The sequence below is a fragment of the Spermophilus citellus genome (genome assembly GCF_964194105.1).
Source record: "Spermophilus citellus genome assembly, chromosome: 2".
In the NCBI taxonomy this organism is placed as follows: domain Eukaryota; kingdom Metazoa; phylum Chordata; class Mammalia; order Rodentia; family Sciuridae; genus Spermophilus; species Spermophilus citellus.
The window spans coordinates 33263954-33276280 of record NC_138183.1 but is presented as its reverse complement, the minus strand read 5'-3'; positions in this window follow the sequence as shown (position 1 = coordinate 33276280).

Below are 12327 nucleotides of genomic sequence, written 5' to 3'. Positions count from 1 at the left end.
CACAGGGCAGCAACTGAAGGATTCACTAGAGTTCTGTCGAATATATTAGAGTTTTGAAGAACCACCAAGCAAGGGAGGGGCCACAGAGGTGGTGGGGAGGCCACTGAAGCTGGGTCCAGATCCCTTGTCAATTCCACCTGCACCTGACTCACTGTGCTTCTTAGATCTTCCCTACCTACTTGCTAGGATGACTCAGAAGTCTGTTAAAAGACATTGTAATTGTTAAGTAGTAGAATTATGCTCCTTTGCCAGTAGAATAACCAGAGCTATTTTCAGAAAATATAGCATTATGAGAAACAGTTTAAAGGTGAAAAAGCATGGCGTGGTCATATAGCATGGAAACATAGTATACAGAAGGATTATTTTAATATGAAATATAAAGAAAAGAATGGAGTGGGATGGAGTCCATGGAGCCAAACAAAAGAGGACAGCCATGTTGGAGGGGAACCCTGAGCCCAGGAGGCTGCCTGAGGCATTGCCTAGAGCAGATTCCGGGACTCTGGCCATGAAAGGATGCTGCTTTTTGGAGACCCTGGCCACTCTTAGTCCTTCTCCTCCTTTCTGATCTGCACAATGAGAGACAAGGAGTCTGATCAGCCTTGCAGACAAATTACAACCAGACTCAATTCCGTCTGCTGACACCACGGCTGCTCCCTTCGTTGACACTGAAAGCTGTCTGGCTTTCCTCACTGTCATCACAGGCTCTAAGTAACCCACTTAAATCACCACTGGACAGGGAGAAGTTAGCAGCCTGCTTCCAGCTTTTCTTCCATCCAAGCCATTAGTATGTCTAACAGCTCTGGACCCATGCTGATTTCTGACATGCAGTAATTAATTCCTTTCCACTCAGAGACATAGCCATTCACAGGTCTTGATTCAAAATGTTTCTGTTCTATTCTGTTTAAGAAAGACTTAAAATGTTGAGTAGGAAAACCATTTTCCTTCTATGAAAAGACACTGGTCTCTATCCTGCCTTTATAGGGAAATAAATTACAGATGTATTAATGATTTAAATATAAAATGAAATCATAAAACACTCTGAGGTGAACATTTAAATAGCATTGATGTAATCTTAAAAGTAGGAAAGTACTTTCTATGTATGCTATACAAGGCAGAAACCATTAAAGATCAAGGTTCATGAATTTGTTGACATCAAAAACATAAACCTCTGCATGGTCTAAATAAATAAAATAAAATTGGATTAAAATAAAAGAAATGACAAATTTGTGATGCAACTTGCAATATACAATGGCTGCTCTTGATGAGAATCATCAACTAGCTAGTACTTATTTCTGTGTGGCTAGGCAGTATGTTACTATATAAAGAATAGAAACAATTTAATTTATAGAAGAAAAAAATCAAATGATGAAAAAATGTAGAAACTATATTGTTTTATTTATAATCACAGAAAAGCAAATTAAAATGACAATAAAATGTTGCTTTGTGAAATTAACCAGGACACTATAAACAACATTACTCCAATTTTAGTTAGGGTACAGGGAAATGTTCATTGCTATTGGGATCCTAAATTAGTACAAACTTTCTGGAGGGGAAATTTGTGAAAGTCAGAAGCATGAATTCATTTCCACATCTAGTAATTTATCCTGGAGAAATAATTAAGCATATGCACAAAGATATAGCTACAAGATGCTATTTTAATAGTGAAGATTGGAATTAATTCAAATGCTTGACAATAGAAGATTTGCTAGATAAGTTGTCAGACATCTATACAAGAGCATAACTGTACAAACATTAAAAATCATGTTGCAGGTGTATGTTTATTAACTTGGGAAGAGGTATGCAATTTATTGGCAATGAATAAAAGCAAAAAAAAAATTGTATATTCAACATACAAAGTTTTTTTTTTTTTCAAAAACTTTCAAAGAGAAAAGTCTGGTGAAAACAGACCAAATATTAACAGTGATAAAGTTATTTCTGGGTAGTAAAATTTAAGAAGATTTCAATATGTTTCTTTCTGTTTACAGATATTTTATAATTTTTCTGTAGTGAATGAATAAAATAGGAATAACAAAAATGTTTGCTCAAATGTTTACTCATGAGGACTTTGTTTTTTCAGTGCTGGGAATTCCATTCAGGGCCTCTAGCATGCTAGGCAAGTGCTCCAACACTGAGCCACACCTCCAGTCCCCTCCCTTTTAAATATTTTATTTTGAGACAGGATCTCTTTAAGTTGCCCAGGCTGGCCTTGAACTTGTGATCTTCCTGCCTCATCTCCTGAGTCTCTGGGATTACAGGTGAGAGCCGTCACACCAAGCTCTCACAGGGGGATTAATTAATGTTATAGAAGGGGGTTTAGGTGCCCTTCAGTTGCAACTGATTTCCAAAGAAGAACACACTAAGATGGTGGTGATGATTGGAGAAGCTGGGGAGAATGAGCCTAAGGAAAAGTGGAAGCTGAATAAACTCATGGCATGGAAAGCAATTAGGTATAGGGGTTCTACAGAGTGAGGGTAGACAGAAAGTATGGCCAGAGGCCCCCCCCACCACTTGGAGAGTTTGATACAGTAGAAGAAGGTGAGAGGATAAACAAAACTGAGGAGGGTAGAACATCAAACAAAGGACACTAGTGTATTCTTTATTTTTGAGGATTATGAAGTTCTGAGAATGTTCTAAAGTGAGGAGGTTTATGCAGATTCCTGCAGATGTATGCAGGTCCACAGTTTGGACTACAGTTTATCAAATTTCTCCTGGATCCCTGACAACCTATGTGTGTCCCCCCACCAGATAGATCCCCTCTGTTTCATGGAACGTCTACCTGTGGTCCTTACTTCTCTGCAATTACATAGTACTGTGACTGTTGGTTACCCCAGGAAGTAGGTGATCCAGTAGCTTTGGGGAGAGTTCTCAAGCCCACACATTGAGAAGTCAAGCTGTAGTTGATTTGGAGGGTCTAAGCCAACTGAAGGATGCATCATTCTTAGAAAAATATTTTGTAGTGTTTGTCCTAGAAGGAAACATAAAGATGATCAGGCTAACCTGATTTGGAGAGTTTGATACAGTAGAAGCAGCTAACCAGGCTAACCCTCTTTTCAACTATTCTGACAATCACTTGTCTACCCTGGTTTACACACCTTTCATGACAGAAAGCTCACTACCCTCAGGCAGTCATCCATAAATGGATGAGCTCCAGGATTCATGCTAAACACTTCATGCCTAGAATTTCTATTTGGTTCTTTTTCAAATCTGTGAATTTTTATAGGTTCCTATTCACTGAGTACTCCTTTAAATTTTTTTTTTATTTTATATGCTCACATTCACACACATGTTGTGAATACAAATTATTATTTTATAGACTGCACCTAATAATTTCGATCTCTGACATCCTTGATGCTGGCTTACCTGGGGACTCTTCTTTGGTCAGCTTTCTTGTCAACAACACCTCTCGGAATTTCTGAGTGGAGCAGCTAAAGAGACACATAAAAGTCCCCTTTACAGATGTTGAAGGCCAGAGAATGGAAGCAACTTACCCAAGGTCACACCAAGAATAAATTGTGCATCTGAGACTAGAACCTGAATCTTCATCCAGCCTGACCATGTTTCTACAATCACAAGCGAGGACTCCGTTAGGTCACGCCACACTCGCTTCCCTGCATGGCCATGAATTAACCAAGAGAGGCAAGACATGTGTCTTCTAAATCTGGGAGAAACACCAGAAGGACTTGTACATTTTTATGTCATTTATATCTGCTTAGTTTTGAGGATACACATCTCCATCCCCAAACAGCTGGAGAGGGAGGAAGCACTCAATGAAAGCTGGAGATGGCTCACTGAGCTTTATTGCAACTGTCCTCCTCGTCTATTTCATTTCTATCTGAAACCTCTGAACTTGAAGGAGGCCTGAAATGCTGAAGAATTCACCCACTGACTTCCTGGAAGGCTTCCTGTTAGCATAGCTCCTAACTAAATAAACTAGCTCTGCCACGTTGGCTTTGAACAGCAGAACAAGATTCCGGGTGATGAGCTCGTTGGCTGGCCTCAATTTATTACTTGTTAAATCATCATGGAGTCTTGCTGTTCCTACCCATGTTTCAACCTTCCCCTAACTGAAAATAGAAGAATTACAAAAAAAAAAAAAATCCAACAACAACAAACTAATCATAAGAAAAAAATGGCAGTGCTTAGGAAACTTGAATGTTATAATGAAATCTATTAAGAAAGGAAGCAAAATGACTAATTCAGGAACTGGGTAGTAACTCATTCAATCTAATTTCTTAAACTCCTGAACTCCTGGCCCCTAAACACTTCCCTGACCATATGTCCTTCTGAGCCTCCCCTCACCCCATGCAGTCTCTCTCTCTCTCTCTCTCTCTCTCTCTCTCTCTCTCTCTCTCTCTCTCTCTCTCTCGCGCGCGCGCGCGCACACACACACACACACACACACACACACACACCAATGACCTGACTGCCCTATCTCTTCACTGGTTCCAAAGCCTTGCAGACATCACCATTCCCTAGAATGCTGCATCCTGGGCTCTTTCCCCATCTATCAAAATCTTTACAGTCATCAGGGCTCAACAGCAGCTTCCCTGAGGATTTCTCAGGAATGAGGCTCCCATCCCTATCTGTATGAATCCCCCTTCAGAAAGGCCGTAGAGATCCCCCTGAAGTGTGACCAAAGAGTCACATGGACCCCTACTCCCATACTCATAAAAATGTTTAATCCCATGTAATAGTGAAGACACTTATATTAAAAAAATTATTCACTGCTTATTAGAACTCTGCCTGTGACTGTGTGTCCTGCATTGTATGTGGCATTGCCGGTGGCTGTAGTTCACATTAGAGAATACATTCAGGCCCCACTTACAATCCTTGGTATTTCCAGGGCCATGTGAAGCTTACCCCTACCCTGTACTCTCCCGTTTAACGGAGCACAAAAACATGAATGATCAATAAGCTCGAACCTCCTCCACCGTGCATGTGTATGACTTCTTAAGCTCTTGTTGAAATGCAAAATGACGATAGCAGTAATAATACCAGCCAAGTGCTGTTCCAAGAACTTGTAGGTGCCAATATCATCTCTATTATACAGATGAAGAAAACAAGGTACCAAGCTTTTAATCATTTTCCAGGGTGGGAGGTGGCTCATGATTGGGAAGTGGCCACGCTGGGGTCTGTCCTACTTTCTTTAATGACAGACATCACAAATACATTACTCATAATCTTTCAGCATCCAATGCAACATAACATCACACTGTGACCTTAGGTTGTGCACAGTAACCTGTAGGATCAATTCCAAAATCATTACCTGGGAGTCATGACCTTTAATATTTAATGCAGATTACTAAAACAGGCCCAACTCCTGAGAGTCCCCTTCTCCAGGTTCCAGCCAAACTCCCTCAGGAGGAGAAGCTGTGTCTGTCTATCTCTAGCATCTCGCATGCTACTGGCAGAGACAGGTAGGGGCTAACATGTGTCTTTCACTCCCCCAGCTTTACCCACACTCTCTGTCCTGACTTTCAGTGCCTTCCTCCTCCCCAGCTTCCTGTTTTCTCCAAAAAGAAAAATCTGACTCATTGGAGATCTTATGAAGATGTCACCTCCTCAGTGAAGGCTCCTCTGATTTTCCTGGTTGTGCTAGTCTCCCTTCCTCCTCTGTGCTCCCTCAGCACTCCCAGTACCTGGACTGTGGCTCAAGCCCTGGCCTCTGGGTTTTTTTTTAATTAGCTCTCTGCCCGGTGACTCCACTGTACTTCAACAATCTGCTCTTCTGGGACAGAGATCCTTCACCTTCACCTTAACCAAGAGCTCTTGCTTCTCCTGGCTCAAAATCAGCAATAGAGCGTGGTCATATACAAATACTTGGTCCCTGCTGTGCCCCAAATTCTGATTTGGCAGGTTGGATGTAGAATCCAGGCATTGCTATTAAGGTCCATACATGGTTCTGGACAGCAGTTCTGAGCAGCAAGGGATACTCTAGATCAGCTTGCTGAAGTGCTGCTGTGTTCCTGGAACTTGAAAGCACAGTCCTCTCCACTGGTCAGGCTATGGTCTTCTGAAGGTGAGTTTCAGAATGCTAAGAGAGCTTGGGGGAGAATCCTCAAGTTCTCTTCCAAGCCCAACCTCATGCTCTTAATATATTCAGATGTGAGATTAAATTTCCTGCAGCCAAAGCAGTGCTGGCAACTAAACTGATGCAAAGGAGAGATAAAGATGCCTATTTCAAAAGAAATCAATAGAATTTATTTAGAACAGAAACAATTTCGAGTCAGCAAGTGTAATACCAGGGGGGCAAGTTGAGGCTCAGAAGAGTACAGGATGCTGCCCCAATTCCCCACTTTCCTATCCCAGTCTGACCATACCTTGCCCACTTCATCCACCACCAGAGCCCCACTGGGTGGACATTTGGAAATAAAGATAAAGAGGACTTCACCTGTGTTCTCAGTTTATATCCCAACAAACAAGCCATACTCTGTTCACTTAGGCGAGATTTAATTTTAAATGCAGCCTCATCAAGGACACCCCACCATACAAATTGTCACACGATTTAACAAAACCCTCTACCACAAGGTCCTCCAAACCAGTGTAAAGCAGCTGCATGCTTGAAACAAAATTAAAATTGAATTCTGAGACCTAATCCAAGAGATAAAAGTCAAAAAAGCCAATATGCAATGATTGAGTATGCAGGGCCACAGCCCTTAATCTCCGCCATCCTCGCAGTGTAAACAAATCTGCTGATTGTTGATGATATTGCTGAAAACATCACTAATCAAACCTTAAATACCAAATACATTTAAGCAAATAACACTCCAGTTACAGTCATTCTAGCTCATCGTGCAAGAAATCCAAATCGGAGACCAGTTTGAAAATGGCCAGGGCTGCACCAGAGCTCACAGTCATTGACCCACCTCCCAGAGGCAGCGCTTCTCTGAGTCCAGAAGGCCTGAAACCCAGAAAGAAATAAGGAAGAAGTCCAGGAGGCGAGCGCTAATGCAATTTCAAACTGGAATTACATCAGCGGCTTTAAACAGATGGCAGAATGGGAATAAATGTGTTAGCTCCTTTCCCTTACTTGGGTTTTCATTGTTTATATCATTAAAAATAAGGAGAGTTTAAAATAACATATATCATCACGTAGCCACTCACAGAGACATGCAAAAGTAGTTTGAGGAAAAGACTGAATTTGGTCATTCTCCTGGTTATTTTGAAAACAACAGGGTGAATTTAATTAAGTATCCAGCTGGCTATTTACAAAAGGGAATTGTGAAAGGCCCACTGATTATGAGCTTGGTATAGAAACTCTGGACAATTTAGAGATGTGTTTCAGAATGTTTCTCATGTGTGAGAAGGCTCCGGTGGGTTATAGAATCTGATACTCCATATTTCAAAGGGTCTAATGGGTGGCCTAGTCCAGGTATGGCAAAGAAATGTCACCACTCTCTGCTCCCAGACCTCATGAAGGCCACTGTTCTGTCTGTGATTTAGTCTCCGAATGCTTCTGAAGCTATCTCCACGAGCTTTCTCTTGACAGACTGGGTAGATGGAAGCCTATTTGCCATCCTGATCTAATTAATTTTTCAGGTGAGGATGCTGAGGTCCCTAAAGATATCATGCCTTTCACTTTGATTTTCTTGGCTCACTCAGACTGGGGGAAGCTGGCGCCATCTTGAAAGACACTCAAGCAGCCCTACGGAGCAGCCCGTGGCTAGGAACTGAGGCCTCTTGCCAATAACCAGCACTGATTCTCCATCCCAGGGGTGAACTGCTCTGAAAGCAGACCTTCCAGCCCAAGCATTGCAATCCAGCCAATGTCTTGAAAGCAACCCTGTGAATGATCTGGAACCAGGGTTACCCAGCAAGCCTGATTCTGAGTTCCTGGTCTACAGACCTTATGAGATAACAAATGCTTATTGTAGTTTGAAGTGACTAAGTTCTGGGATGACTTGTTACACAGCACTAGATAACTAATGCAGAAGGAAATGAGACAACAATGATAGAGTACTACCTCTTATGTATATTAGGGACGATTTTCATGTGAAAGCCCATATTTTGGGCCATTGCATTTCTAACTCATTTGGAATAAATCATTTGACCTCTCCTCTTGATTGTTCCTGCAAATGAGGAATGGCAGATCTAAACCACACTAAAAGTTGCCCCTGACAGATATGAACCCTTAGCCCCAGAAATGAAACTTGGAGGACTTAAACCAGCACTGTTTCCCCATCCCTGGTGTATGGGAATTAGGATTCAGGATGGTGTGCTTCAAGATGACACCCTAGAGACCTCATTGCCTTATATTAGCATCCAGACAGGTCAGCCTCTCATTAGCATTTCACCCTAAGCCTGCTGAAACCCCTCTGTTGCTTTTGCATACACTAATTGAAGGCTTTACTTTAGGAGAGAAAAATAATAGATACATTTTTTTAATCTGCTTCCAATATTACCAAAAAAAGGATTGTGGATCAAAGTTCACCAACATTTTACACAATTAATCATACTGAACAAAACCATATAACTCACATTTCTTGTTTTGTTGCTTTTTTCTCTCTTTCTTTTTTTTTTTTTAAATCTTTGCTCTTCTTCAGAATCAGAGAATGGATATATATTTCTTTGTTAAGAGGGAATTTTCATAAAATTAATTATTTCATCAAACATTTGGGAAAAATTTTTTTGAATTGTTTTTAAAAGTTAAAAATCTTTTCAAGTCCCCTTATCCTTGGATCAGGACAATTTAAAAAAAAATCACATTGTAACCCCATTATTTAGTAGCTATTTCAATCATAATATTTCACACATTTGTAGGTATGTTTGTATTAAAATATTTTAACGTTGAACAGAATAGATTTGTTGTGCTTTTTATTTGAAAGAATTATCCCATGGCATGAAAATATTTTCTAGGTCAATGTGTTTTTTGGGAACTTGTCTTAAAGCTAAGAACCAGAACCACTACAGCTTTAAAACATTTCTATATTCTTATCATGCCTAAAGCAACAAATTCTAATTATTCGTACTTTGTGCCTTAATTTTGCAAAGTTAAATTTTTTAAAAACTTATTTCCCACATATGTCTTACTATTGGGATCTGCGGCCTCCAATCACGGTTGCTCAGGCCCACATGAGCAGTAGAGGAGAATAGCAAAAGGCTATTCTAGAAGGTCAAGGATGTCATGCTTTGGGACTCAGGGAATCTCACTATAAATGCAGTGTCTGGTGGAGAGTCTCCGAAGTCCTTCTGTGTCTAACATCCTAGGTGTAGAGGAAGCACTGCTGGCTCTCCAGGTGATAGTGACGTATGTCCGCGGCTCCTTGATAGGAAGCATCATCTCTGACCTGTTAAGAATCCCAGAGGGACATAGCTCACCTCTGTAGTCTTCAAATAGGTACTGAGCTGTCATTCCCATTTTACTGCTGCTGTGGATTAAATATTTATCTCTCCCCCATTTATGCGTAAAATCCAACACCCAAAGTGATGATACTTGGAGGTGAGGATTTGGGGAGATGACTTGGTCAAAAGGATCATTGTCCTTATAAAAGACAGGTAAGAGAGCACCTGCTCCCATGTCCTTCCTATCACATGAGGACACAGCCAGAAGAATAGTCATCTATGAACCAGGAAGAAAGCTCACCAGCACTGAATCTGCCAATACCTTAATCTTGAACTTCTCAGCCTCCAGACCTGGGAGAAATAAATTTCATAATCCACTCAGTGTGTGGCCACCTTTCCTTCTGTCTTGTTCCTCCCTGGGAATGTAGCTGGGGTGGGGGCTGGGGTGGGGACTTAACCATCACATGGGCAATCAGTTAAAAGGACTTTGCAGGTGGCTCCCCTCGTCCTGCCACAGGACCCAGTCTTCCTGGTAGGAATGTAAAATGTTGGGAAACAGAAACGTGACAACTCCTTTTTAAAATTTTTTTTAAATTTGTATATGACAGCGGAATGCATTACAATTCTTATTACACATATAGAGCACACTTTTTCATATCTCTGGTTGTATACACAGTATATTCACACCAATTCATGTCTTCATACCTGTACTTTGGATAATAATGTCCATCACATTCCACCATCATTAATAACCCCATGCCCCTTCCCTACCCCTCCAACCCCTCTGCCCTATCTAGAGTTCATCTATTCCTCCCATGCTCCCGCAACTCCTTTCAGCACATGAGTTTATCACCTCAGTTTGAGATACATTTTCAATATGTACGAAAGTAGGGGGCCACATGTAGTGTTTTTTCCATCCCAAGAAACAGGATCAAACAAAAGAACCAAGTCACATGGTTTAAGAGAGAAACATCTGACACTTCAAATCCTCCAGGTAGATTCAACCATGCTTTCCAGTCTGCGTGCCAACACCATAACCCAACTGCTGGTGTCACAGCATCCGCTCCCGATGCTCTTTCAACCCCCATACACGATGTGAAACGATTCCTTTGTGCTAGGCACCAGAAAGGGTCCAGAATGGAGACAAAATATTAAGGACCTAGTTGCTGTTCTCTGGGGTCCCATGGTCCAGAAGGGAAAACGTGTACACAGGAAGCCCTGACTCTAGGTGGACTTTGATGTGCACTGTAACTCCCAGAGCCCTAACCAGTCTGTGAAATATGAGTGTCATAAGAGGGACAGCAGGACAGAATGCTGTGAACCCTAAATCCACATTTGAGCGGAGGAGGTGGGAGTCGTTTTCCTGAACTGATAATGAAGTCACAGCCCTACAGATGCTAGAATGGCATCCCTGGGTTCATGCGTGCCAGCCACCTAGAGAAGCATGGCTGTATTTCACCTCCGGCCCAGGGGCAGGGAACGTTGGAAACTCGCAGACTTCTAGTTCATGGGAGGCCGTGTGAGCTTGAATCTTTCAGGGCTTCACTTCCCCGGGCGTTGTCTTTTGAGGATCAAGTGAGTTAATGGATGTGAGAGCAGGTTCCACATTATCAACAGCTATAGAATTGTAAGGCTGTTATATAGATTTTCATCAGAGCTGCAGGTTTATTGAATGTTTATATTTCATCCTTGGAGACCCTTGCTTTTATTTGAAATGCAGTATTCATCTCCTCTTTTTTTGTGAGACTAATCTTTTTATCCAATGTCTTGAGTCTGTTTGCTAGAAAGCTATCTAGGTGACAATGTTGATATTCAAAAGCCAATCTGAAAACACTTTCTATCTAAGGAGTGTCAAAACTCACAAATGTGTATCTTTTTTTTTTTAAAAAAATTGACTTTATCCATTGTTTTACAACCTTGGTGAAAATATTGTCAGTTTAAGTTGCATGCCTGCTATGAATATTTCTGGCACTTTATTTTTTATAGGTCTGAATGTGGTTCCTGATTTATCCTTTTTAAATAACCTGGTAATCCCTGGAGGAATATCACAATCTATAAGTATCACTATTTACAATAAGATGGATTTTCCTACCTTGCTAATTAGAGTATTAATTTCCATTTACAAGTGGATAATTCCTAGCATCAATCCTTGTCCTGTCATTGGGGTGAGGGCCATTATTCTCAAAGAAAGCCGCAGGAACATCTTTTCTATTCTAATCTCCAGTTGTGTTATAGACAACAGAAAAAGGGAGAGGGGGAGAAAGGATGATTTCCTTGGTGGTAGAGAGCAGAAAATGCTCAGGTTTCTTTAACACACGTTTCATACAGAACCATAGTAGTCCGGGTTTCATCAGCATCCTGGAATCATTTTGATTGTCCTCCTTGCCTCTCATCCTTCTATGACCAAACCAAATCTCATCCCCACGCCAGGCGTGAAAGTACTACCATCGTTATTGCAATATTTATATTCCCATTCCACTCCCTCTTGCATATTTCATTCCATCACCAGGTGTGAGAAGAAAATCACGCGGTGAAGACAATTCCCCACATGCTCTGATTCTCTGCTTTGAACCCTGAGCCACAGCTGCCGGCAGGAGCACCTCAAGAGTTTTCAGGAATTCAATCAGTCCTAGATAAGAGGATAACAAGATATTAACTTTAACACCATCTTCCTCCATGACTTGGGCTTTCCACTTTTTGAGTAGTCTAATCATCTGCCTTCTAATGGGACTCAAGGCTAGCAAGAAATATGAGGGTGCTTCTGGGGCTGGAGTTCAGGAGTTTAGGAATCTCCACGAAAAGGCTGACCCTCTCCTCTCTTTCCCGCTTTTCTCCAGTATGATTCTGGAAAGATGGAGATGAGAGGATGATCTGACCTAGAAAGCAGCAGAGATCGAAGTCAAAGTGAGGAATCCAAATCTGGGCTGGATGGGGAGGACCCAGAATCCAGTAGCCGTGCTGGAGTGAATGGACAGCCTTGATCACAGGACATGGTGCAGGACCAGTCCAGGGAACTTATTTGGGCTCAAACTCATGGCACTTCAT